Source organism: Sylvia atricapilla, chromosome 2 (assembly GCF_009819655.1).
Source record: "Sylvia atricapilla isolate bSylAtr1 chromosome 2, bSylAtr1.pri, whole genome shotgun sequence".
In the NCBI taxonomy this organism is placed as follows: Eukaryota; Metazoa; Chordata; class Aves; order Passeriformes; family Sylviidae; genus Sylvia; species Sylvia atricapilla.
Window position 1 is genome coordinate 72434463 of NC_089141.1, and position 26556 is coordinate 72461018.

Sequence of the window (26556 nt, forward strand, 5' to 3'; positions counted from 1 at the left end):
AATCATATTATGAGATCTTCTAGAAGTAGCATTTTTGGGGTTTTTTTTGTGATTCTTCTCAATCTCTTTGCCTTCCATTCTTCATTTCTTTCTCTCCTGAATGTCTCCTATCTCATTGGCATGCTTAACTTCTGGCAACATTGTCAGGACATCCATCCGCTTCTGGTTTGTGCTTCAGATTCATTAAACAATCACTGGAGTGATTATCCAGTGGCCAGACCTTGGCTGGATGTTCTTCACAAGGTCAAACTAGTCCCCAGTGGCACAGTCATACCAATGGTAGAAACTTTGGAACAAAAGAAAATTTGTTGTCTTTCTCCAAAAATACAATAAAAAGACATGTGCAATTTGGTTTGCTTTCCATCTAATAAAAATATTTCTGTAGAGAAAGGGGATTGGGAAGGATGACCAACGGGAGGATCAGATTAAGAGGTCTGACTGTAGCTGTCTAAATCATAGCTGGCCTATACTTTTCATCTAGGGTTGTTACTGTAGAAAAATAGAAATGTGAGGATGGTGCATGCCAGTTGTCCTTAGACAGAAGTCATTCTTTTGAAAGACCATGCATCATTGCCTATAAAGGGAACTAGCTTATAATTCTAATGCATCTGCAATGATAAAAGGATGTTCTGCTTCAAGATCCAGTGGAGGAAAGGCCAGCTCTTCAAGACAACTTCTACAAACCTTAGGGAAGAAAAAAAAAAAAAAAAAAAAAAAAAAAAAAATTAATGGGAAGGAATTTAAAGTTACAATGAAAATACAAAGGAAGCTTGTTTTATCAAATAATTTCAGAATTCACGTATCTCTTACTAGGTTAGGAAAGTATATTTCATCATTTCCAGAAACTGGCTGAAGTGGGAGCAATGACAGAGCAACTACTATGCTGACAAGAGGCTGTTGCATTATTCAAGGATCTTAAGTTAATACTGAGCCTGTTTAATCACACTTTTCTCATAATTTTTTGCTTGCTAAAAACATAGATGTATACTCAAATATTGACATAAATACTGTTGCTCCATATAAGTATTGCTGTTCTCTCCATTAAGGTGCTGCTGTTCTCTTCAGTTTTAAAATAATCTTAAAATACATTTTGCTTTCCCTAGCCATGAGAGCATAGCTGAAAGCAATGATTGAAAGGAAGTAGAACTGTGAGTGAAAGGACAAACTTGCTGGTACCACAACTACCCTCATCCGACATTAAGATTGAAGGTTGGTAACAAGTGAAATATTTCATAATACAGTCCATGATAATCATAAAGAAAGTATCTTTTTTTTAATGAAAGTCAGGTTCCAAACCACTGTCATTTTTTTTCAGAATAATTACTATCAAGTTATGTCTAATCACATCTTCACGATCTTTCAAGTTACAAAGCTGTGCATTTCCTTGCTTTAAGTGGAATCCTTTGCTCCCATCAAAGTTCTCCAAAATCGATCATAAAAGGAACAATGGTAAGGCACCAGAAGGTCATTATTTCTGCCTCTGCTCTGCTTCTAGAAACATACCTTGAACTTCTTTATCTTCTTTCTAGAGAAACATTCTTTCTGAGTAGTCCCAGACTGAAACTGCGCCATTATACTTTGACACAATATTCTTCTTTGAAATTTTTGTTATACCATTTTCTCATTTCTGTTTGAAGCTCTTCAAAGTTCTTCTCTTTGCAGACAGTAAACATACCAACTGACATAACAGTAATAACACTTTTGTTTCAAACTAATAATCCCGCTGTTCCAAACTCTAGAGACATAAAACCCGAAGAAAGATTGAGGGAGATGGGAAGGTAGACGCTAAGGAACTTGGAAGCTGGATCATGTTTAGACAGAGTTTAGATCAAGAATAGCGTGTATATGCAAAAGCATAGAAGCCTATGAAGACATAGAAGACTTGTTCAACAGGTGTCTGGGAGGAGTTTGATGATCCATCAGTTATTGTGAATGTCACATGCAATGTTAACCTTTGGGGTAACAAAGGCTGATCAAAGGCATTTGTGGGCTGCAAGGCTGAAAGCTACTTTTTTGGATTAGATCTTGGTGGCTGATCTACAGATATATGAAGACATGCTATTTTGAGTGGAAAACAAAATGGAACATTTGCTAGCATATAGTAAATACAACCCATGTAGTTTTAGGTATCTGCAATACCTAAGCTTGAGCTGGTCAGGGTAGACTTCATTTATATGTAAAGGAAAGGAAAAGGCACTTTTAGAAATTTATTATGGACTTAAGTATGTAAAAAGTCCATTCTAGAAGGAATTGTTTTCTACGGTGTAAAAAAGTAAGGCCAGATGACTGCATCAAGTGTTGAGTCCTACAGTTTACATATGTGTATTTACTAAGCAACAATTTGTATGCACTACCAACATTGTTGGACTTGACTTCATCTATGGTCAAAAAAAAAGTCTTGTATTGTATTGGCTGACCATCCCTCATTAACTAAACATTGAAATTATTTCTCAGTTAGTGACTGATTAGGAAATCAGTTGGAATTCACATTAACTCTTTGGCTATATTCTTTTTTTTTTTTTTTTTTTTTTTTTTTTTGTTCAGGAAACATATAATATTTGTTTTGCTTTAGCTTTTTTGTTTGTCTGGTGGAAAAAACATCAGGACAAAAATACTGAAATTTACAATAAGGGAAACATCCAAAGGAACCATTCTGTAAAAAAACACAGACTACACTGCTTCCCAATTTGTGCAGTAGCATAAAAAATAGGCAGAATAGAAGCCATTGAGTATTCAAGATCCATTATCCAAAAAGTAACTTTACAAGGCAAAACTCAATGTCTTCCTGTCTAACTATTAAATGCGTGAAACAATTTTGAATATACTGAGCCAGGTTCCTTTGACATTGAACAGTTTGACCTAGAGTCCTATGAATGAGTTAAACTATCTTCTATGCTGAGGAGACATTTAGGCAACAGAAGTGGAGGTGTGTCATACCAGCACTATTAGGTTATGTAATAGTTCTTTTCTTTTCCCTTCCTTTTTTTTTTTTTTTTTTTTTTTTTCTTTTTTTTTTCTTTTTTTTTCTCTCCGGAAAGCTGAGAATTAGATTCTTATTAAACTTAAGAACACAAGTCTCTCTCTGTCTAGTCTCTCACCACTGACTAGTAGTGTAGTAACCTAGCACTAGCAAAAGGCAGGACCCAGCACCCACACAGAATAAAAAAAAGTCACGCTCATAATTACTGTTGTTAAATATAATGTCATCTATCCATGTATGTGTTCTTCTGGCATGTAGCTGTGGAAGACCCTTTGAATCTCAGATTGCTATAGATAAGATGAGTGACTGAAGATTTCAGTATTTTCAGGTTTCAGAACTTCAGCAACAAGAGTACATCTGGCAGCAAAAAATGAAGATGCATTTTTGCATTTCACCTTTATCTCTGGTGATGGTGCTTGCAACAACTCTGTTTTATTATGTCTTGTTCCAAGCCGATAAAGACAGGATATCCTTTCTGTGAAGCTTATCCCTGAGAGGCCTCACATTGTCTTTTGTACCAAACTAAAACATGCCAAAAGCTAACAATAACATAGTACATGATACACATAACCAACTGGACACTAACCATGCTAACACTGCAAGAAAGTGGTCATCATCAAGAGCCTTCCAGAATTACAGACTTGCTGTAACCTGGAGAGGTTAAGCCCTGGTGCAATGAGGCTGCGCAGTCTCACACGCTCTGAAGCTTTAAGGCCAAATTTTTTTCCTTCTTCCACTTACTCATCCACAGGTAGAGATGACTCACACACTTTTCCTTTCAGTTTCTGTTGAATAAATATCAAGACAAGGTAAAACTTGCTAAGTGCTATTTGAAAAAATTAATTAAATATCGACTTGAATTTGGCTTAGCATAATTTTTTACTAAGTACTTTAATGATGACCCCATTGTATTATATAAGGTAAATGTATACTCTTGCTTGCATCTAAACTTATATTTCAAATCAAAGAAAATTTATTAAATCACAATCAAACAGTGTCAGGCAACTATAAAAATAGACCCAACTATAAAAATAGACCAGACATGCAAACACCTATTTAGTTTCTAGTTGAGCTTTTGAAAATGAGAAAGTCCAGAAAAAACAAAATAGATTTCTATTATATTTTAAGAAACATAGCAACACTTTTGCTTTGAGAGTGTTTTCCCTCTGTCATCTATGTAGATTCTTTTACTTCATTTCACTTCTCTTTACATTCTGTATTTCTAACTATGAATAAATAAACACTGTATTCTCAAGGTATAGCAAAGCATTTGCTAGATCTTCTTTGCCAATGGTAGTATTGTTTACTGATTAATGTCATTTAAAAGCACATGCCCCTCCATAAATAAAGAAATAAAAGGAGTTACATGCATGACATAAAAACGAAATTTCCTTCCTATTCGTGCTTGCTGATGCTCAGGTGTTGTTAGTATTGATGCATAAACTGTGTGTTCCATTTCATCCATACAAAAATGAAACAATTTCTTAACATTCCTGGAGCCATCCAACAGCAACTTAGAGAACTGCACACATTTTCATATCATATCATATCAGTATTTAGGCATCTAAGTTATGCCTTCAGTTTCTCAGCTTTTCCTAGCTGAATATGTGAATCTTTCTGTTTGCCTTTGACTTTTTCACTGGATATCTTTGCACAGAAACTGTGTCTGGGTGCCAGTCAGGATACCTATATTGCTAGGAATAGTTTTGCAGTACTGTGAGGATTTATATGTAGCACCCAGTATCTAATGGTATACAATACTTGAGATTTTCTTTTTTAATTCTCTATCCAGTTCCAGGTAGGTATGTATGCACAAAGAGAGAGTATTCAAGCAAGGTGTCCAGTGTGTTTTTTTGGGAAACTCAGTCCTGAATGCCAGTTTGCCTTATCATAAGCAGCAGCTTTCTCCAATTTTTTCCATTTTCTGGATTTAAGAGGTTTGAACTATTACCAAATTGGATTGCATATTTATTTATTAAACAATCATTTATAAGAAATCAACAGCAATCATACCAAATCAAATATCAATAGCAAATAAAAGATAAAAACTCACAAAGATGAAATACCAGTCAAAACTTAAAATTGTACTGGAAGTCCAAATAGTTTTTTAAAAAAATCAAAATACAGCCCCATTGAACCAAACCAAAACACCGTTTCAAAGTAATATGAAATAACATAATTTTCTTATTTACATTCACTTTTACAGCAGCCAGGGCTTCAAGTTTTCCTCTGCATCCAGGAAGATGAAAACTTTTTAAAAGACAGTTGAACTATCATGAGATTGAAGAGCCACTTAAAAAAATCCCACAAAAACTATTTGTATTTGGTAACACATGGAATCATATAATGAGATGGCACACTACACAAGGTTGAAATTCAACTCTATTTAGCAAAAATTCGTAACTAGTGAACAGTTAATTTTCAAAATGATTAACTGAGAATGCAGTGAATTTGGAGAAAAGCCCTAAATAAACTCGTATGGCAACTTTCATACATTTCAAGGAAGTAGATAAATTAGAGATTATTGTGTGAAAGAAGATGTAGGAACAAGGAAATATTATGTGTGGGAAATTAAAATAGATATACTTGAAAATGGAACATTAAAACCCTTGAGAAGTGTGCAATTGTTTACAATAAAATATTTAAGGATTTCAAAAAACAAGATCAAGATTCCAGAAGAAGTAGTGGCATCAACAAGGAGGGCTAAATGAGGGAGATAATAGATACATTTTGTTTATGCAATGAAAGATCACAAAAGTAAAAGGACTATAATAGATAATTCTGTTTACTGACTTTTAAGGTCAGGAACCTATTTTTAACCTCCATGTTTGCAATTAATTGTATCACTTATATGTTCTGAAGATGACTTCTTGTGAAACAATGGGGAAAGAGACACTGGCTTTGAACTCAGGCAGAGTATCATGCCAGAATGTCAAAAAAAAGGCTGTGTCTCAAAGTCAAAACATTTGAATTAACAAGACAAAATTACATTTAACTGTTTGAATATTAACTTCATTAAAAATGTATATATGTGAAAAGAAAAAAATCATTAGCACTTTCTAGGCTATCATGATATTAAATAGAACACTATGATGCCTGATGTCTTTAAATCTAAGCATATATGTGCATACTCACATTTCCCAAATGTACTCTACTCTGGGATTTGTTTTCCATAAAGCTACAGCTTTTTTTTTTTTTTTTTTTTTTTTTTTTTCCAGTAGAGAATAATGTCCTAGTGGATGCAAAAGTCTATGTTTGTTGTTAATTTTTATTATATCTCTTTGTGTTAGAGACCCATAAATGCTGTCATTCTGGATCATTTCATGCATCTAGCTCAGTCTATTTTCCTGTGTTAGTTGACAACAGATTTTATTACATCTTGAAACAGATGTTGTATTTACTGTAAATTACAAGTGGTACTGAAGAAATCATAAAAACAGAAAGAGATGGTAAAATCCACTTTTCACAAAGATAACTTCTTGAGATCGAGAGGTCGGAACAACAGCACATGGCAATGAGGACTTTTAACTCTCTGTTGTGGATGTCTTTACAGCTCTGTTGCTCAATTCTGACCTGACATTCTAATCTTGGTTTCATATCATCACCTCTGCTGTTTAAATCATGTTCTGTAGTGGGAGATTTTCGACAGGATCATCCTATCTCATTGTTGTATGACCTTCTTACCTGAATCTAGGACTTACAAATGTAATGAAACTTACTGCAAAGTCCAGTTAATTAAGTTTTGGGCTGGGTTTTTTGGTGTTTGGAGGGTTTTGTTGTTGTTTTCTTTGTTGCTTTCATATGCATAAACACAAATAATTAAATGCTGTTAAAAACAAAACAAAACAAACAAAAACCACAAAAAAACCAAAACAAAACAAAACAAAAAAAACCCCCCCAAAAAAACCAAGAAAAAAACCCGCCACAAACAAAAAACCCCCAAAACCTGTAATTAAGTGGGAAATTTCGGGAAGACCGATTTCAACAGAGTTTTCCAAAGAACTGTCTCCTCATTTCTCCTCTCCCCTCAAATCAGCATATTGGAAGTATGCATTTGTACTGTAGTAATGAGGAGTTAATTTACAGCTTCTTCATTCCTTATTTGGAGAAATCCATATGAAGAGGGGAAACTATTTTTGCTCTAGGAACATATGGAAAGAAACAGGGGAATTCACATCTTACATTATCCATAGTCTTCAAAATCAGAATAAAGACAAAGATGTTAAAGATGAACTAACTGAACACCTTTGTATTTTTGAAAGTATGATTAAATAACATCACATTTCTCCCACTGCTCTAGTTCTCCTTATCATTATGGTTTCATATATAACATTCTTTTTCTCTTCTGTTGTCTATGAAAGTTGATTACCCAGTTTGATAGAGCATAAGGTCTTGGGTTGTAATTCACTTTATATTGTCAGTATCAGTTTGACTACACCCTCTTCTATTCTGCAAGGAATTTGTTTTTATCGTCAGTCTTGCATTTGTTGGATCAAGTTGCTAGCTACCATAAGGTGTCAAAGTCTACTAAAATTATGTTACTGATAAATCTGTCTCCTGTTTACTGGCCAGAAAAAGCTATTGAGAAGAGTCAATGTTACGTTAAATATTTTGCTTAGATACTGGGCTGCAGAAAAAGACAGAGTAGAGCAGAGTAGTGCAACTTTTTTTTTCTCCTTTTGGTTAAGCACTATCTTAAAATGGTTTAGATTACAATTTTTTTAAAAAAATAATAATTTGTACACATTGTACAAGCTCTTTGTTTCAATATTGCTTATGCTTCTTATTCACAAGAGTTTGAGCCTGACATTCTCATTTTAGAAGTCCTAGAAAACTTCTTCCTCATAGTGATAAAAAGTAAACTTTATCGTAGGTGCCACAATGGCATAGGTACATTGCAACCCCCAAAAGACCCAATTCATCCAATATAAAATGCAAGAGTTTACCTTCAGATTACTTTTAAGCTATTAATAGTGCTTGTCTGCTGACCAGATATGATCGCTGCAGGGAAGTTGACTGGTGTAACTGACCAAAGCTGAAATTGTTTTGTAAAAATAAAAGGTATGGGTAATTTCCTGTGCTGCATTCATCAGAGAAAAATGATACAACATCTAAGGAAATATTTCTCTGTCTAACACAAGTATACTGCAGTCACAAATATCATTTGGCCAATAAGATATAGGCGCATTATGAAAATAATATAGGTGCCTATATATATTATGAAAATATATATAGGCGCATTATGAAAATAAATTTGTATGGCTTTTTTTGTTTTGACATTACATGAAAACATAATTTTCAGTCTTAGAGACTGAAAGACATAATAATGCATGCTGCTAATATCAGTTTGCAAATAAAGCTATACAATAAATACTTTAAGTAAATTTCTGAAATTCATAATAACAAAGTAAAATGCCGTGGTCAAAATACTGCACTCATATTTCTGATTTGTTCTTACTTGAGCACATAGGGAGGCAATGAGTGTATGAAAACCCCAGCAGGAGCAATCGGGGCATTTAGCATCTTGCAAGTTACTGGTGCTCAGCAGTTTTAGGGGAAACACAAAAAGCACTTTGTGAGTGCATGCACAGGGTACTACACTGCAGCATGGAACTGTGATACCTAAAGCAGCTTCGTTTGTGGACCAGAAACGTGCTCATTATGCTTGGGATAATTATAGCCTGAGAAGACTTCCTTAGGAAGAACCTAAAGAGTGATGCAGATGGAAAAAAGAGATGATGGAATAAAACAAAATGAGAAAATATTTTGAAGATAAGCAGAGAGAGTATACATTTGAGGCTGTTGTTAAAATGCTTTCATTAAAACATTTTTTATCTTACAAGGTGGAACAAGATTTGCTCATGTTGATTAATTTTTTTCAAGAAAAAAAATAGGCTAAGATTTTTTTTGACAATCAGCATTTCATGAGAACTAAAAACAGAGATTATAATATTGTTTGCTTATGTAGGGAAATGGTGCAGCTGAGGTCAAAAATAGCTTTACCACTGCTCCAAAAGGAACATGACTAAGCTTAATTAATGTGTAATTCTACAATACATTTTTAAACATATATCTAACAGTCATAACGGTTACGTCTCTTAATGATTACAATAAATTCTTAGAGAAGAATGGGATATTCGTATTTGATTCTCTCAATAAAATTTCTATTTTTCCTATTAATTTGTCTTCTATTTGTTCCATTCCAATCATAATGTTAGGTCAAAGTATTACAAATTATTTGGCATATCAACCAAATTATTTATCATATTTTTAATTTTTAGTGTATCATCCTAGAGCAAAGTATTTGATTTTTTTTCACTGTTCAATGTCTATGTTTTTGGTTTTTTTTTTTCCACTTTAATAAATCTGAGGCCATATTCCATTGATTTAACTTAATATTACTACCAGGCTTTTTTATTATAAAAATGACCAATCAACTAAGTGAAACTGCAACAGCTTGTTTATTTTCGAAACTATTAGATTTTTATTTTTACACACACACCTGTACAACACTGATAATTCAACACTACTTGTTTTGATTTTTAACTTGTCAGTTAAGATTAAGAGTTATAATATGTTGTTGTGCAAGTCTCTAACCTCACACTCAAACTCTTGTGTAGCCTAAGCAAACTAAAATTTTGAATGTGCACACTATGTAACTTCATTCACACGCTTTCTTTCATTTAAGGAAATCTATTACTTAAATGATACTCAGTTAATTTATCCTAAATAAAAAGATGAAGATAGCAAATGATAACCCAAATTGATTTGTTTGTTTGTTTTAAATCCTAATGTAACAGCTTCTGAATGTTGAAATAGTATGAAACTATGTTCTTTTTTATGTCCCTGAAGAAATAAGGAGCTTTTAGAAACTAAACTCATTTAACAGGTCTAATGATGATGGAAATAAAACTGAGAAAAGTATACCACAAGCTTTCACACACACTTTTTTCCCCCTTAAGTTTAATGAATAAGGAATAATCAAACAGATTTTTTTAATCAAGAGACTAGATATCACATGCATTAAATGCGAGGAGAAGATCCACTGAATAAGCAGATTCTATTTCTACAAGCTATAAAAACACTTGATCAACTTCAATCCTGTTGTAACAAGCAGATCTCCTTAACTGAATTTATTTCATTAGAAAAAACTAGGGGCTCTCTCATTGTCTTTACATATTTGTATAACATACCAAAGCAAAAGTTAAGTTTATGTTAAAAAGATATTACTTCCCAGAGAATCTGAAGGAGTCTCTTAATGCAAAAGTTAGTACATTTGAATCAACAAAGTTATTTTTTAAATTCCTATTGTAATTTAATAAAAAAGTTATCTGTCCTTTGAATATGAAAGTTGTGATTCTTGTATTTTTAATTTTCAAATAGTATTTGTCAGATCCTCCAGAACAGCACTTGTTCATTACATTTTTATACCTGTATTTTCATTCACTCATTACATTCATATTTATAATTGTTTCTATATTTTGAGATCTTCAGATAAATATATGAGATTTTTAAAAGTGTGGATTTATTTTATTTTGAAAAAACAGTATTAATTTAATTTTTGAAATTTAGTCTGCTAATAAACACTGTTTTTCAAGGACATGAAAGTGACTTGTCATATACAAGTAGTAGTATATATGTAGTATTTATGAAAGCTCACCAAATGTGGCATTTGTTTTGCTGTAGTTCAATATTTTAAATTCCATGCTAAATTTTAGCCCAGCTCTTGAATACACTATATTCAGTTAACAAAAATCTCTGTTCAGGAAAGAATCTAGATTTGCTTCAAAGTAGTTGCAGACAGTACTGCGAAAACATAGCTGAGATATGCACAACTGGAATAGATTTAAGAATCTGACAAAAAGGTGATGGAATTTGTCTAAATCTAGTTGAAAACACATCTTTATTTGCATCTGATATGTATGTACCTGTCTGCACAAGTAGACTGCATGTCTAAACTATGTTTCACAGATGGTGGTCAAACTAATTAATCAAAGGTGCTGACACAGAACCATTTTTTCTTCTTTTTCCCCACTCTGTTACTACTCTGCTACTGACCACATCACTCTTGTCCAAGTCTCCATTTCTGGAAGAAATTGAATTTTCTTTCCTACTGATGCAATATGAATTGTAGAATAGGAGACACGGAATGGTGGGTTTTGCTGTCAGTGCAGTGACAACATCTATTATATTATCTCACTTCTAAACCTCTCAGTAGCCTCCTTACCACTCTGAGTAGGAGACAAAACCACAACGAATAATCACAAGATTCAGTGAGGCTTTCTACTCTGTACTTACTGTGCACTATGGGCTGGTCAGAAATACCTTGCAAGCAACTGAGCACTCTCCATCAGTCAGGTGAACTGACTGAGACAGACATCTTCTTGCTAGTAACATCTAGTGAAAATCACCAAAAGAATAATGGAAATATTTTTTGTTCATTGCTTGCAGACATCTAAAATTGGAGGTAAGCAATTTGGAAATTCCTCTTAAGAAATGATGTATCATTTTTCTGGAACCAGTGTATTTAACCCAGCTTACAACTGTTGAAAATTCTCACAGGTTGCTGACCCGACAATGGATTTTAATCAATGTGCACATTGATGTCACCAAGCACCACCAGTCTCACTGGCACAAAGCTACTGAGAAAGATAAAATCTTGGCCAAATATTCTACAGTAAACTAGGGCAGGTTGAATGCTTATGACACCATTACCATTTTTATTGGTGGATAGGTGGATCAACACATGTTTATTTTTGTACAGTATTTTCACCACAGTCTTGCAATGAAGGGTAGAGTCACTGTACTCTTCACTATATATGTATGAACAGCCATATATTTGAATTCAGTGACTTTTCTCACTAATAAGAAGGAATGCTTTTCAAAAGTCTGCACGCAGCTAGCCTGCCCAGATAATGTTGGGAAAAAATAAAACTTTATGTTCCTTTGATAAAGCAAGTGATTTGAGCTAAAGCTACATTAAAAGGGAGAAAATAAATTCCTGAAATTTGTTCCTACCTTAAATAATGTCTTAAAATTATTTAAAATTAGAAGAATATGTACATCCTTCTCATCTATATTTTTTTCACAGTTCCTTACATCAGAAGAAGAGATGGTTGCTCCACAGAGTTTTGTAAGAGCTGAGGATGGGACTGGAGAGGAAAAGGACTGAATGTTTGCAGAAGCACTAAATAAAGGTGGGGAGCTTTATGATAGAGAGCAGGCAGCTCACAGAGGCTGGAGAGCTTCATTCTCCCTTGGGATGAGGACATGCCGGGTGGACCCAGATCCAGATACACTCCTACTGAGGGGCTGTCAAAGGATGTCTTTGATGTGTAACACTCACTGTTGATAGAAATGCTGACAGACAGTAAATGGAAGTATAATGTTTAGTAATAAACATTGTCCATAAACACTTATTTCTCAAGCATCTCAGTCCAATGTGCATGCCCAAATATTCAGGACTCTGACTGGACAACAGGGTTATGTTTGGTCAAAAATGCTGCCAAATGCTTCAAAAAATATTAGCATCAGGTCCTCTGAGGTATTATTTTGATCCTGATGCTGGGGTGGTCCTTTACCCACTGACTTATTTCAGAGTCAAAGGCCACTAATGGAGCAGAAGACCTAAAGTACAGTTTATCATCAGTAGTTCAGATTCTGGGGACAGCAAGAGGTATAAATTTCTTAAGTACAAATATCAAGAGTTTACAGGTATTATTGTGAAAAACATCTCTAATAATATCTACAGGTGTTACTGTAACATTCAAAACATTCAAAAGGTCCCACTGTGCCTTGGTATTCACTCACATTCTCACATGAACATAAAAAAGTCTCTCAAATTCCCAGTTTTTTCACTACTCATATTTTTCTCTTCATTACACAATAATTCTCTCTTCCCTACTAATTCTCTCTCTGCCTTAGTCTATTAACATATTCCCAAATCCCTGCAGTACATATGTTGTCCCAGTCCTTCTATCTACCATAGTCATCCTTTTCCACTCCTTCATTGTTAATCTTCATTCTCTAATTATCTAGGAGACTGGTGGATGTAGTAAGCATTTGGGTTAGCTAGCCCAGGTATAGAAATCCCTAAAAGACAGCCATGTCTCTATAACCACATGCATTTCATTAACTGCTCTTACCCATCTGTGAAGGTATATCACGAAATTATTTGCATTAATGTGCCAGGATTCATTCCTTCTCAACAGCTGAAAAACTCCCCCATCAAGTGTGGAGAGGGGATTCTGGGGAAGGGTACAACAGCCACTTTGCTTTATCTCTCCTGGAATATTCATTTATTTAGCCTCAATAAAGCACCATGAGGCTTGAAGCTATGCTCTTAGTAATTCTGAATGTTTGCGAAGCAAAACAAGAAGTATCTGCTTTTTGCATGGATGCCAAGGGTACAGAAGACAAGAATTACATCTATCAGTACATACAAAGGCTAAAGTATGGACTGACTTATGAAACATTTATAAAAACCATGTTAGGGCACAACTTCGTCCTGGAGAGATCCTGTCCCATCACTCTCAACTTTTTCTCTCCCCTCTTTTCAGAGTCTGTTTTTAAGCCTCCTTTTTTTTACTTTCCAAATTGCTTCTTACCGTGCTCACACCTGTACTTTTCCTTTCCCCCTCCCCTCACAATATTTTTAGATCCAGTTTGGTCTGAAGTAAATTCTGTGGCTTCTCTTTCAGCCGTTCAGTGTCTTTCACACTACCTCCCTCTAGACTGTGTAGAACACAGGTAAGATACTTTTCTTATAGGAACTGAAAAAAAGAAAGGCAGTGAACAAGTTAAAACAGTAAACAAGAGAGTTTCAACAGCCAAGAAAGTAAGAATCGTGAGACAGAGTAGTTGAAGATGAAGCAACGTATCTTCAGTCTTTCTCTCCCCAGCAATGTCTGCTTCCTATAGCTGAGTCTGGATCACAGTACACAGGAACATCTCTCCAAACTATTTTATAGTAGCCCAACATCCTATTGGGGAATATTTCCAGTTTCTTATTAGCATTCTCAAGAAACCTAAGGCAGAACTCGCAGCAAAACTTGTCTGTGTAAAAAAACCACAGCAGCAGAGGCTTTTGGCCAGCTTGACAGAGAGAGGGATGTAAGGGTCCTCTTGCCTGTATCCAGCCACTGCAGCCTCAATGCAAAAATCTTGAGCTGCAGAGGACAGAGGTATGGGAAACACTGCTACAAATGCAACACTCTCCAGTTATAAACGTTCCTTCTTTTCATGCTGCTTCAGCTCTTAAATTTTCATTTCTCTGCAGATGCTGAAAAATACCCACAAATTGGAGGCTTCCATACCTCAAATGAAACTAACATATAAAGGGGAACATTTTTACAAGTGAAATGAATAGCTAGAGTCTGTGCAAACACTGATCTCCAGATAGGATAACATCATAAACACTGGGAAATAAAATTAATGGTTGAATGATAGCAGTACTATGCTCCCAAGAATAATAATCAGATATAGATGTTTAACTGCCTGTGACTGAGGACTCCTGTATCTTGTTATAACTCACCTCCCTACAGCGTACGTGCCTACTTCTAAATATAAATATTTGAAATTATGATTCATATGTATTTGAGTATGACAAAATTAACAGGAATTTTAAAGGCTTGATTTTTTAAAAAAATGGTATGACTGAAAAGGATAATCTGATCCTAAAAACAAAGAAGCCTCTTGCCACCATTAGGTTTGTTGTTTGGACAATTTTATGCAGTGTTTTTCCAACTGTATGTGGAATAGCAAGAATTAGCTCCAAAGAAACCAGTAATTCCAAAATGTTTCACTTTAGACGAGTAATTTTTTTAATTTGGTTCATTCATTAGCAGTGGTAACTAAATATAAAAACATACTGGGGAATTGTTTGTCCTGTTTTCTCCTTTCTGACTGAAATCTACTAAATCTGTCACCTCTGTTACAGATAAACAGTTTGTAATACTTTGAAATAATAACACATCTTTTTTTTTCTAAGGAACATTTTTAAAGTTGGGAGTAAAATACCAAACTAGGGCATCTTCTGTTGGTCTGTCACTACTCATTTATTTTTTTTTAGAAATAAGACCCTAAAAGCACCAAAAATAATGTTACAAATTCTTTTTAATAAATCTCAGTCTAGTAAGGAGCATAAGGACAAGGAGCTGACATCACTACTGTACATTGCACTAGATAGTGCTGTTTGCTTGACAGACTTACAGAAGTTTTATTTTTCCTTCAGGTATTTTTTTTTTTCCTTTTTAGAGATAGCTTGATAAAGTAGCTAATTCCTATGATTTCTTAGTATCACATACTGCATAACATACACATTACCTATGATCTTGAGTGATGCATAAAGGATACCTATTTATTCTACATTCTTCTTATCAATTTAAACAGAACTAACTGGCCTTTGTTAAGGCACCAGTCTTAACTTTGAACAAGCTAATTTCTGTACCTTATTACATCAGATTCCTAATCTGTTACACAGGAATAGTAATTGCCACATCATCCTATTGTGAAGGTAAATATTATGATGTGATGCTCTCACTTACTCTAGCAAAGAAAAATAAGATGGACAGTGCTTTATAAAGGACAACACATAAGTTCATACATGTTAAAGGACAGTGACCTTAGGGCCTTAATTTCTGAGTGTTTTTTCCAAGAATCAGAATAGTATTTACCGTTTTAAAAATTTTCTCTTTGAAGGAATTTAGAGTTGTGTCACTTTTTCCTCTTTAGTGGATTCTACTCTGAAGTTACATTTAAGTGAAATTATCTGTAGGAGAAACCACTACAGCTATGAAACATAAAACACAAAACGACAACATGTGTGCTCGTGGATGACCAGTGCACACAATGGCTTTATGAAGACCATTCCACTGGTTTCAGTAGGAGACAGATTGGATTCTGCGAACCCAACCATGTGAATCAGTGAAATAATACATTTTTCCTCATCAATAGCCTATTTCTTCTAGGTGTAGGGAGAACACAAGACACTTAGGTCATGAATGCAGTATCCTCTCTGAATAGTCTCTGAAAAAAAATGCAAATGAATGAAGTCTCTTCTTCTTCACTTATGCTTTTGTTGGCTCTTTTCAGCCAGTGGAAAGTTTGGTATGCTGTGATGTTACTTTCCCTATCACTTAATTGAGTCTAGATTCTGAGGAGAATGCCTGCCCAGCTTTGCAAAAGCCGTTTAGAATCTTTGGATATAAGACAAGAGTTGAAACTTTACCTGTTCAACCAGTGGGACTACGGCCACTAACTTTGGCAAGGCATGGAGTTCAGCCAAAGCAGCAAGACAAATATGCTTCCATTTTCATCTTACTAACTTTTGTTGGCCTTTTTACCAAAAGTTAGAGGATTACAGAGAAAAAAAATTAAAATTATAGAAATGGTTTTGGGGGTGTGGAGAGGTAAACAGGGCTAAAGGTGCAAGAAAAGGGCCCTGGATGCAAGGAAGATCAACTTCGGTATTACTAAAATAAAATGTAAAACAAATTGCATTTTCCATTTCTGTGGTTTTAAAAAGCAGCTATGGTTCTGAAAGGGTCATTTAAAAGCCAGAGAATTGTAAAATATTTTTTGTGTACATCAGTAAATTTATATTTACGAGAAAAAGAATCAAACCCAAACGACAAGGTGTGGATGAGAAAAAACTTACAATCTACTTCTGTGACATTTGACATAACATATGAATACTAAAAAAAACTCCAAACACAACTCTGGTTTATTACATTCCGAAGGTTCAAGCACAGCAAAACCACCTAAAAAATACTGTTGTAGCTTTATTGAAATATATTTACGAGCATAGGAACTACTGGCATCCTATTCTGAAAAGCTACAAAGCAAGACAAACTGAGAACAGGCAAACTTTTTCTGCCAAGTGCTGAAGGTTACTGGAATAATTTATAAAAACAAATATGCTACTGCCTGCAGAAATCGCTGGACAACATAACACAACAGCAAACAACCCTCGAAATGCGTTAGAAATGGCAAAATCAGGCTAGTTTTTCTGGTGTTTTATTCAGAAGGCAAAGTGATTCTTCCCTTTATAATGATGTAAATAATTGATTTATAAAATCAACATCTATGTAATGGAAACGTATGTTGATCTCCAACTATCATTTTCTATCACAGTCCAGAAAACTGAGGCGAGGACAAGGACAAAACAGGGCCCTAGGAAAAGCGAGTCACACACTTGCCCCCTGACCTACGCAGCTTTGTGACAATCAGCACCCATCCCTCCCACAGGTCCCGGCACTTTCTGCCGGCCCCGGCCGCGGCTCCCTGCGGGCCCTCGGGGCAGCCGGAGCCGATGGTGGCTCCGACCGGGACTCAGCTCCCGGGGCTCGCCCGCAGAGAACCTGCCCAAAACGGCGGGTGACACCGGCCAGAGCCCAGCGCGGCCTCCGGGATTCGGGACACACCCCCGGGATTCACACCTGGGGTCCGTCTGTCGCGGGTCCCCCATGCGAGACCGCCGGCCCGGGATGGTGCTGATGTTGCCCGCATCCCACACCTCTCCCACTAACACCGTGCCGACTCGGGTTTCCCAGCCTTCCTTTCCGCCAGCTCCAAGCGCAGCAGTTTCCTCCGGACAAGTGCAGCCACATGCAGCACCACCCCCTCCACCCCAGAGCTCCGCGTGGGGCCGGGGACGCGGCTGGGGCGGGACGGGCACGGCGCTCCCGCTTCCCCAGCCGCGCGCAACTTCGCGGGGCGGCGGCGGGCGGGCCCAGCCCAGCCCTGCCCGCCCCCCACGGCCGGGCCTCCCCCGGCCCTCCCGTGACCGCGGGGCCACCATGTGCATCTCCCACCCCGTGCCTTCCTCCCTCCCTCCTTCCCTCCCCTTCCCCACCGCCTGCGCAGGCAGGATGCGCGCGGCACCGCCATCCCCCGGCGGGAGCCCTGCGCGGCGCGGTGCGGTGCGGTGAGGTGCGGTGGGGCGGGCACCCCGCTCCTCCGCCGCGGCCCGGCCCCAGCGGAACCGCGGAGACAAAGTTTGTGGCGGCGGCGGTGCCCGTGCAGCGCGGGGCAGGCCGGGCGGGCGGCGGGCTCGGTGCATGCCTGGTGCGTGGATGAATCGCAGCAGGCGGCGGCGGGCGGGGGCGGGGGCCGCGGCCGGCGATTGGGCGGCGCGGCGCTCGGAAGCACTTTGTTTTCTATTCTAATGAGGGCGGAGCGGGGCTTGTGGATATTTACGTTGAGGCGGGAGCCGCCGCCCTTCATTCACCCACATGGTCCCCGAGTCCGGCCGCTGCTGCCGCCGGGACCTGCCTTCGCGCCACTTCCCTCCCCCCCCCCCCCCCCCCCCCGCCTCTTCCTCCCCTCATCCGCCCCGCCGGGGAGCGGCGCGGAGCGGCTCCCCTCGACCGGGCCGGGCACGCCGCGCCGGGGCCGCGAGAGAAGGAGGAGGAGGGAAGATGGTGGCGGCGGCCGCTGGCTGGTGAGTGTCGCTGCCGCGCGCGTGTCGCTGACAGGAAACCTGTTGTGAGGCGGCGGCGGCCGCCCGGCGCGGGGGGCGAGTCCGGGGAGGCAGCGCGGTGGCGGGGGGCGGGCGGGCGGCTCGGAGGTGGCGGCGACGGTAGCTGGTGGGGCCGCTGCGAGTGGCCGGGGCGGTAGGAGGGGGTGTGGGTGGGCGGCGGGGGGAGCCAGGAGAAGGGCGCATGGCGCGGCGCCTCCCGAGCTCGCACACGGGGCGGGAGGGGCTGGAATGAGGGAGATTTGAAAAAGGCGTGCGCGCCGCTCGCCGCTGCAGTGAGTCCCGCCGCCCCCTTCCCGCCCCCCCCAACCCCCCCACCCCATCCCGCCGCGCTCCGGGCCCGGGGCGCCTCGCCGGGCCAGGGTGGCGCGGGGAGCGGCCGAGCCCCCGGGACGGGCAGGGCGGCGTGCGCGGCACAATGGCAGCGGCGGCCGGGGGTGGGCGCGGGCGGGGGTTCTTCCCCCGCGGCCCGCGGGGGAAGGCCCGTCCGGGAAAGTTTGCGCCGTGCCCGGCGCGGCTGCGGGGGGGAGCTGGCGGCGCCAGAACAAAGCCGCACGTGGGGCAGAGGCCGCGGCGGCGGCGCGGGGGCTCCGCTCGCCGCCCACGCCCAGCTCGGGAACGGCAGCGGCGGTAAAAGAGGCGGCGGGCGGGGAGGGACGGGGGGGAGGGCGCGGGTCGGGGGGGGGCTCTCGGGGAGTTCCCGGCGGAGGCGCTTTGTGCTCCGTCGCCCCCCGGGGGAGGGGGCGCGGGGCCCCGGGGAGGGGGCAGCGCCGCGGGCTCCGAGCGCGTCCCGGGCCCCTCCGCATGGGCTTTTGTTCGCAGGAGGGGCGGGGGCGGCGGGCCCGTCTCTTCCCCCTCCCCCCCCACACACACAGTTCTCCGCCGAGGTGCGGGACCTCCCGCTCCTCCCGGGCAGGCGAACGGGGGACAGCGGGCGCGCCCCGCGCCGCCGCTCGGGAGCCGCGAGCTTCATTACGAAATCGGCGCGGCGGCGGCAGCTGCGGGCCCTCGGCGGCGCCATGTTGCTGGGAAGGGGGAGGAGGCGGGGGACATGGCGGCGGCTGCGTGCTGAGGCCGATTGTTCCCTGTTAGGCCCGGAGCCGCGTGTGGGCAGCGGCGGCCCGGAGAGCCGCTTCCCCTCCCCCCGCCGCGGCCCCTTCCCCGCCCGGGCGGCCCCCGGGCGCGGGCGGGCCCGACCCTTTCGCGTCCGCCCGGGCTGCGGGGCTCGGCGGGGCCCGGGCGGGCGCGCGGGGGGGGCGTCACGCCGTAGCCGGGCTGTGACCTCCGCGCTGCCGCCGGCGGCGCCCCCTGGCGGCCGGCTCTGTGTTCTCGGCGAGCACGTGCTGCGCGGTGCGGGGAGCGGGCCCGGCAGCGGCCCCGGGCCGGGCCCACCGCGCCGCCCGGCAGCGTGGGACGGAGCCCGCCTAGGCGCCGAGGGCCTCCGCTTGCCGGGAAAGAACTCGGAGCCTGCGTGCGGTGTGTCGCACGGAGCGGTTCATGGCCGCCCGAGGGGTTATGGAGCGTTTCGCGCCCTCTCGGAGGGGTGGAGTGGGGATGGGGAGCGGTGGGTTTGGGAAGATCCTCGGTGACTTTGTTCACTCCTCCGCAACAAAAAGCAAGTAACTCGGTGGTTTTTTTTTCGCAGTATCCACGCGTGCAGCTGGACATAATGAAGCTTTCTGTGGATGTTGCAGCCAGCAGTGTGTTTGTGGAGGAAGCGAGTTTCAACGGATGATGGTAAGTTTTTATTTTATTTTTTTTTTAATATAGAGGCAAAAGCACTTCCTTTAAGGCTTAAGCTTAAGACTACAGTTGGGACCACTAAATTCCATATAGTTCCTTGGGATTGAATGCATATGTAGCAGTCCACAATTTCACTCATTTAGAGGAGAATAATGCAAGTTTCCCAAGCAGTCATTTGTTTGACTAAGGCAGTTGGACAATGAGGAAATTTTAAAAATCCTAGTATTTGATATCTTGGATTTTTCTTTTTTTCTTCTAACAGAGCTTCTTTTTTTAGTGAGTCTAACAGAAGCTGGTTTTATTGTAGTTTTAAAATATTGTGATAAATAAGCTTAAGTATCAAGTAAGGGAGACATATTTGCATGTTCCTTCCAGTCTATATTCCTAGTAATCAAGGAATAAAATATGCTTTCAAATTTTGATTGTAGTATGTCCTGCATTACTGATCCTCGTATCTGTAATAAGGTGTAATTTGGTTGTGGTAGTATGTTTTACAGCCATCATTAGAACCTGCTTTTTGTTGCTAGATAGACCAATCTAAATGCCATGCTAGGAATTGTAATTTGAGACAGGGTATTTGTGGCAGTAGCAGCAAATACTCTTAACTGGACAGCAAAGCAAGTAATTGGAAAACTTTAAAAGGTATCTGTCACGTCATAAAGTGGTTTCTGGTGATAGGATATGTCCAATCAAATTTTAAAATTCCTTGTTTTCTGGAATTCCGTGTGAACTTTTTTAATTAAAAAGATTTGGTGGGAGCTCTTAACCAAATTCCGGGTTGTTTTTAAAAAGTTGATTATTTCTAACTCTTCAAGTTGTCGTGGCATACTGTGGGACTACTCCATAGTGTGGGAGAAGCATTTACTTAATTTTTACATTTTAGTCTTCTACTGTGAATCAGCATTGATTTTGATACTCCCTTAGTATTGTGTATGAGTGTCCTTGATTGGACTGATGGGCTGCTTCAGTTTATTCTGAAGGCAGTCTTTAGCCCAGAAATGTGAATATTTGTTCCAAAGCTTGTAATTTGAAACCTGGTCAAATACTCACTTTGTTCTTTTCTTTCAGCAGGTACAAGGTAGACAACATATCTTGAATTGCTAAAAAACGCTGTTTGCGTCAGAGTAATGTCAAAGTGCTTACAGTGCAGGTAGTGATATATAGAACCTACTGCAGTGAAGGCACTTGTAGCATTATGTTGACAACTGCCTCAGGAGATCTTGCAGGACTTCACAGAATGGAAAGGTACAGTGTGGTGGTGTCAAGTGCTTTTTGTACTAAGGTGCATCTAGTGCAGATAGTGAAGTAGATTAGCATCTACTGCCCTAAGTGCTCCTTCTGGCATAAGAAGTTATGTCTTCATCCAGTCACTCAGGTTAAGACTGTAGATGTTCCAGTAGTTTTCTGCTTTGCAGACTTCTGTTAGTTTTGCATAGTTGCACTACAAGAAGAGAGTGGTTGTGCAAATCTATGCAAAGCTGATGGTGGCCTGTTATAATCTACATCAAGGACTTTGAATGCTTTCTGCTGGTTATGGGATATTTTGTGGCCTTCTTTATTTTAACAGCAGTCTAGTGAATGACAGCTCTTGTAGCACTAAAGTGCTTATAGTGCAGGTAGTGTTCACTAATCTACTGCATTATAAGCACTTAAAGTACTGCTAGCTGTAGAACTACATATTAAGTATGTCTTATAATTTTTGTTGTTTATTGAACACTGTTCTCTGGTTAGTTTTGCAGGTTTGCATCCAGCTGTATGATACTCTGCTGTGCAAATCCATGCAAAACTGACTGTGGCAGTGACAAGTCAGTCAGTGAGTGTGGAAAAATTATACCCCTTTCTACACAGGTTGGGATCAGTTGCAATGCTGTGTGTGACTGTGGTATTGCACTTGTCCCGGCCTGTTGAGGTTGGTGGGGATAGAGGCTGAAACACCCTTATAGCTTTAAGGATTTTCTCCTTCATTGATCCATGAAACTTTAAATTTAAGTGTTTTGGTTTTTAGTTTTGGTGTGGTGTTTTTTTTTTTTTTAAAAAAAAGTCATGTAATTCTCTGTGTAACCAGACTTGGATTTATTTTGTATTTGGCTTCTTGTTTGTATGTATTGAATTTGTTGCTGACAGTATGTATTCACTGAAATTCTTAAATGTGGATTTTTTTTTTAAAGCTTACATCATTACTTTTCTATTAAACTGAGATGAATGCTTGTTTACAGTTTCTTCATGATTTTGTTGGGAAGAAATAGTTCTTTGAGTGTCAAAAATCTGGATGAAGGTTCAAACTTGTTCAGTATAAGCTTGCTCTGCAAATTCAAATATCATAAAGGATTCAGCAGCTTCCTTTTGTAATGTTTCTTACAGTTTTGAAACTATGTTTTCTTAGTGGTAATGGGGCACAGTTTTAGCCTTAGTTCTTCCATCCAGAAATTTGTCAAATTAAAGAGTGACAAATGAGGTTATAGGCAGAGCCTTATCATTCATCACCTATGGAATCTTTAGGACCTGTCTGCTTTTTGTGTAGTGTCTACATTGATGACTGTAACAGTGGTCAGCTTGTAATCTTTTTAGTCAATCATTTTTAGCATGTGACATAGCAATGAAATAAAGCATTTCTTGAGCTTCCTGAAGAACTTACCTGAAGGAAAACTCATCCAAATAACTGTTTCAAAGAACCTGAGATTAGTTGTTTGGGAAAGATGTGGTAACCAGCTCTATGAGGATGAGTCACTAAAATCTGGAACTGGAGCATTCAACACATCCTGCATTGTTAGATGAGCTGCATAGTAGTAAACTACATTTGTAGCTCAAACGTTGGTGGATTTAGTTCTAAAACAGGCTTCCAGGGGACTAGTGCTATAAATTCAAATTACTCATTTTGCTGCTTTAAGCCACCAGACCCTATATAGTACTTCAAAGTAGAATAGATTCCTTTTGGATGGGGAGCTGCGGGTCAATGCTGCTCTTGCTCGTCTTCAAATTCAGATGGAATATGAAGCTAAATGGATTGTTCCTAAAGAGTGTAGTACACTGGGTATTACAATGCTATATTGCCATATTACTCTGCCATCTTGCAAGAAGTTAAAAATACATAGATGGCTCTGACATCCTTAAACTTTCTGAAGTAACCAAGCCATGTTGGACTTGTGCATGCTGTTCCATTTCTACTGCTTTTGCTGGCTCTATTCAGGAAATATTGCTCAGATAGGTTTCTTGCCCCAAATACTCTTTTCCCAAGCTTTAAATTTTCTTAGTCTTGCTGATTAGAGGAAGCTTGTGTCTGTGGAGTCAGCAGATGAGGTGTGTGTCTTGTCCTGATTTCTGGATGTGCAGTTGCTGCTGTAATCGCTGCTGGTGATGGCAGGTTTAACTCTTTAAAGTGTAAAAGCAGTATTCTCAAAAGTTGAAATAAAAAAAATGCTTAAATATGTGATCATGTTTATATTGCCATGTAAGTGTCAAGTTTTCAAAATTCCTGAAGATGTGTGTTAGTTGGATGATAAAGCCTCTTAAAATCAAGTGCTTGCACAAGCAGGTTTTGTGCCAGTGGGGCCTTGTCCATCGGGTGTGTCGCAGTGTACCTAATTTTAATGCCTGTTTGTGGTACTGTGACTTTTTTTTTTTTTTTTTTTTTTTTTTTTTTTTTTTTTTTTTTTTGTTCCCACCATAAATTCTTTTAGTGCATGGAGTCTAAAAATACCTATACGTGGTGCAGGTATGAAAAGTAATTTTGTAACTTAGGCAGCATCTTCAAGGTGTAGTGAGCTCTGTTTTAGTCAAGAAGCAGTTATACAGTGCCTTTCTAAGACTAGTCTTAGTTGCATGCTTTTAAAACAGCATTGGCTTATTGGTTGTAGAACTTAAATTTCAAGTTAGTCATATGCTCTCTTTGGAAAATACCTAATATTTTAATGCTGTGTTTACTTTACTTCTACTTAATGTCATTGATATGTAATAAGTAGATCCAGTCCTATCTTTAAGTTCTGTGTGAACTGGGCTTTTTCAGTCATTTGAATGTTTCCTCCTAAATTATCATCAGCTCTGTACATTGGTTTCAGTATAGCTGAGACACTGCAGTTGTTTGCAGGAGACTGTAGGGAGAGAAGGAGTGCTGCTAAGTTCAGCTGGTCTTACTGAACTAAGTTTATCTTTGTCTCCAATGTTCATGTGGAAGATGTGACTAGAGAGGAGTGGTTAAATGGCTGAAACAAGTGCCAGTTTTAAAATCCTGAAGAAATACCAAGAGGCATTTTCTGTAGATCTATTCAACTCTTCTGTTAAAAATGTCACATGTATGGAGAGTGCATTTCTGCTGGCTTTAATACAAGTATAGGTTTTAAGTGAACTGCTGTGAATTAGTCTGAGCCGTACAAATTTCTGGGGGATTGGTCTAATGAAGATAGGCCTGCATGCATTTTTAGGAATTGTCCAAATGAGGTTATTTTTAAAAAGTGTATTATACAGGAAGAGTGGAGCTTATGCTGTGTTTCTAAAGCAAAAGTAAATATTCCAAGCAGTATTAACACTTCCTGTAGTCTGTAGTATAGCACACTTAGCCTTGTAAGGAAAACCTTGCCTGTTAACCATAGAAAATTCTGTGTACTCAGTATCTGAAAGCATGTTGGAAAATGAAACATTTTTTTCACTAATTTGTCACTGGATGATACTGAAAAAAACAGGTCACTTCTTTAGAATTGACTTTCTTACGCTGACATTTGAATATCAGAATTGACTAGTGAGATGACTGTCAGGCACAGACATTTTAAAGCTTGTTCATAGGCATTAAGTAGGCATTAAACAGGACTAGAAGGGAGTTTCCCCATCTGTGGTGGCACAGATTTGGATTTCTCTGGCATTGCTGACTTTCTACCATAGAAAATTATTGCACTGCTCTATTCCAGGCTCCGCCCACTCCTACACTGCTCTGTGTCCTGCAGAACATCACTTATATTTGTGCAGTTCATAAGTGGTCTTGCGTAGAGAGTCTTGGTAAAGACTCAGCTTTCTTTAAATCTGGGATTATTGGCATTTGTTTCCATGCCACTTTTCCCTATCATCCCTCAACAATCAAGAGAATTAATTCCCTGAAACCTTTTCTGTTTGGTTCTGGTAGCTTCATACAAATAGACTAATAGCATTCTGTATATGAAACACAGCACTGTCATGGATCCAGAACAGAGAGGAGTGCACTGCATCGTGTTGCGACTCTTCATAGAAGCCTTGCTATGAAATCTACTGTTCTCTAAAGAGCCGCTTTCTGGTAATTTCCTTTTCGGTTCTTTTTTTTTGGGTGATGTTAAAAGGAAAAAAAAAATGGAGAAAAATAAAAATGTGTTGTTAAAATTCTCCGTTTACTACATCTGTTCTTCTGATGGCTATATTCTGTAATTCTATCTCTTGTGTCTTGTGTAGCATCTGTCTTAAATGATACAGCAAGAGCAAGAGAAGCGTTGAAGCAGGTACCTGTTAATGTGGTGCATGGGAATTGTGTGGAATCTGAGATTACACTTGCCTTCCTACCCTGCCATTGTTGCATGCCACAGGTTCTGAGACTTGGAATGCAGTTTGGATCAGGACAAAAAAAATTTTTGCATACATTTGTTCCAGTAGGATTAATAAAAGACTGTTTAATATTATAGCCAGTGGGGTTCTTTGTGGGAGGAGAATAGACTAGTAGGTAGAGATTGAGTTATAAAATGAAACTGTTGTTCTGGATTTTTCACTGCTGTAAGGAAGACAAAACTACCAAAGCCATTACAGCGTTTCATTCTTACTGTTAAACAAAACTTAATTTTGCCTAATTCCCCCTTATAAATGGGTGAGCAATTCTGTGAAATTTGGGCTTAAGTGTTGGGGTTTTGAGTGTTATTATTGGGATGGGGGTGGTATGTTGAGGGTTTCCATTACACTTAACTTGCCTAGGATGACATGATGTGTAATTCTAGTCTTAAATGCCCAAACAGAATTGATGAAAAATTTTTAATACCAAAAAAATTATTTCAGGCTCTGAGTGAGTCATGTTCTTCTCGTTGGTAACAAAGTACAGGCAAAGCTGTAATAAAAGTAGTTGTGACTTGGGTAGCCTTCAGTGGCATTTTATGACTCAAGGAGATTTGCCCTTAAAAGACTTGATTCCTTTGAGCATTACAAATTTGTACGAAGTTCAGGCATCCAGTTCAGCTGAGGGAGGCAATCTCCCTAGTTTAATTAATGGAAAAAAATGGCTGTTACATGTGGGCAACATGCTTTGCCTGGAAGAATTTTTACACAAGTTTTGTAAACAGTAGACTGAGATTTTGAACTGAAGAAAAGCTTATTTGGATGATTGGTGTTTTGTTAGTATCTGGGATTCAGACTG

The 26556-nt window shown here is 39.8% G+C and overlaps 1 long non-coding RNA gene across 1 annotated transcript; it reads left to right on the forward strand.

Annotated features, from left to right (window-relative positions):
- Positions 1-18302: 18302 nt before the first annotated feature.
- On the forward strand, positions 18303-21351 carry LOC136374384 (uncharacterized). Its single transcript, XR_010745897.1, has 3 exons — positions 18303-18422; positions 20104-20195; positions 21270-21351. It is a non-coding gene; the product is annotated as an uncharacterized lncRNA (long non-coding RNA).
- Positions 21352-26556: the final 5205 nt, after the last annotated feature.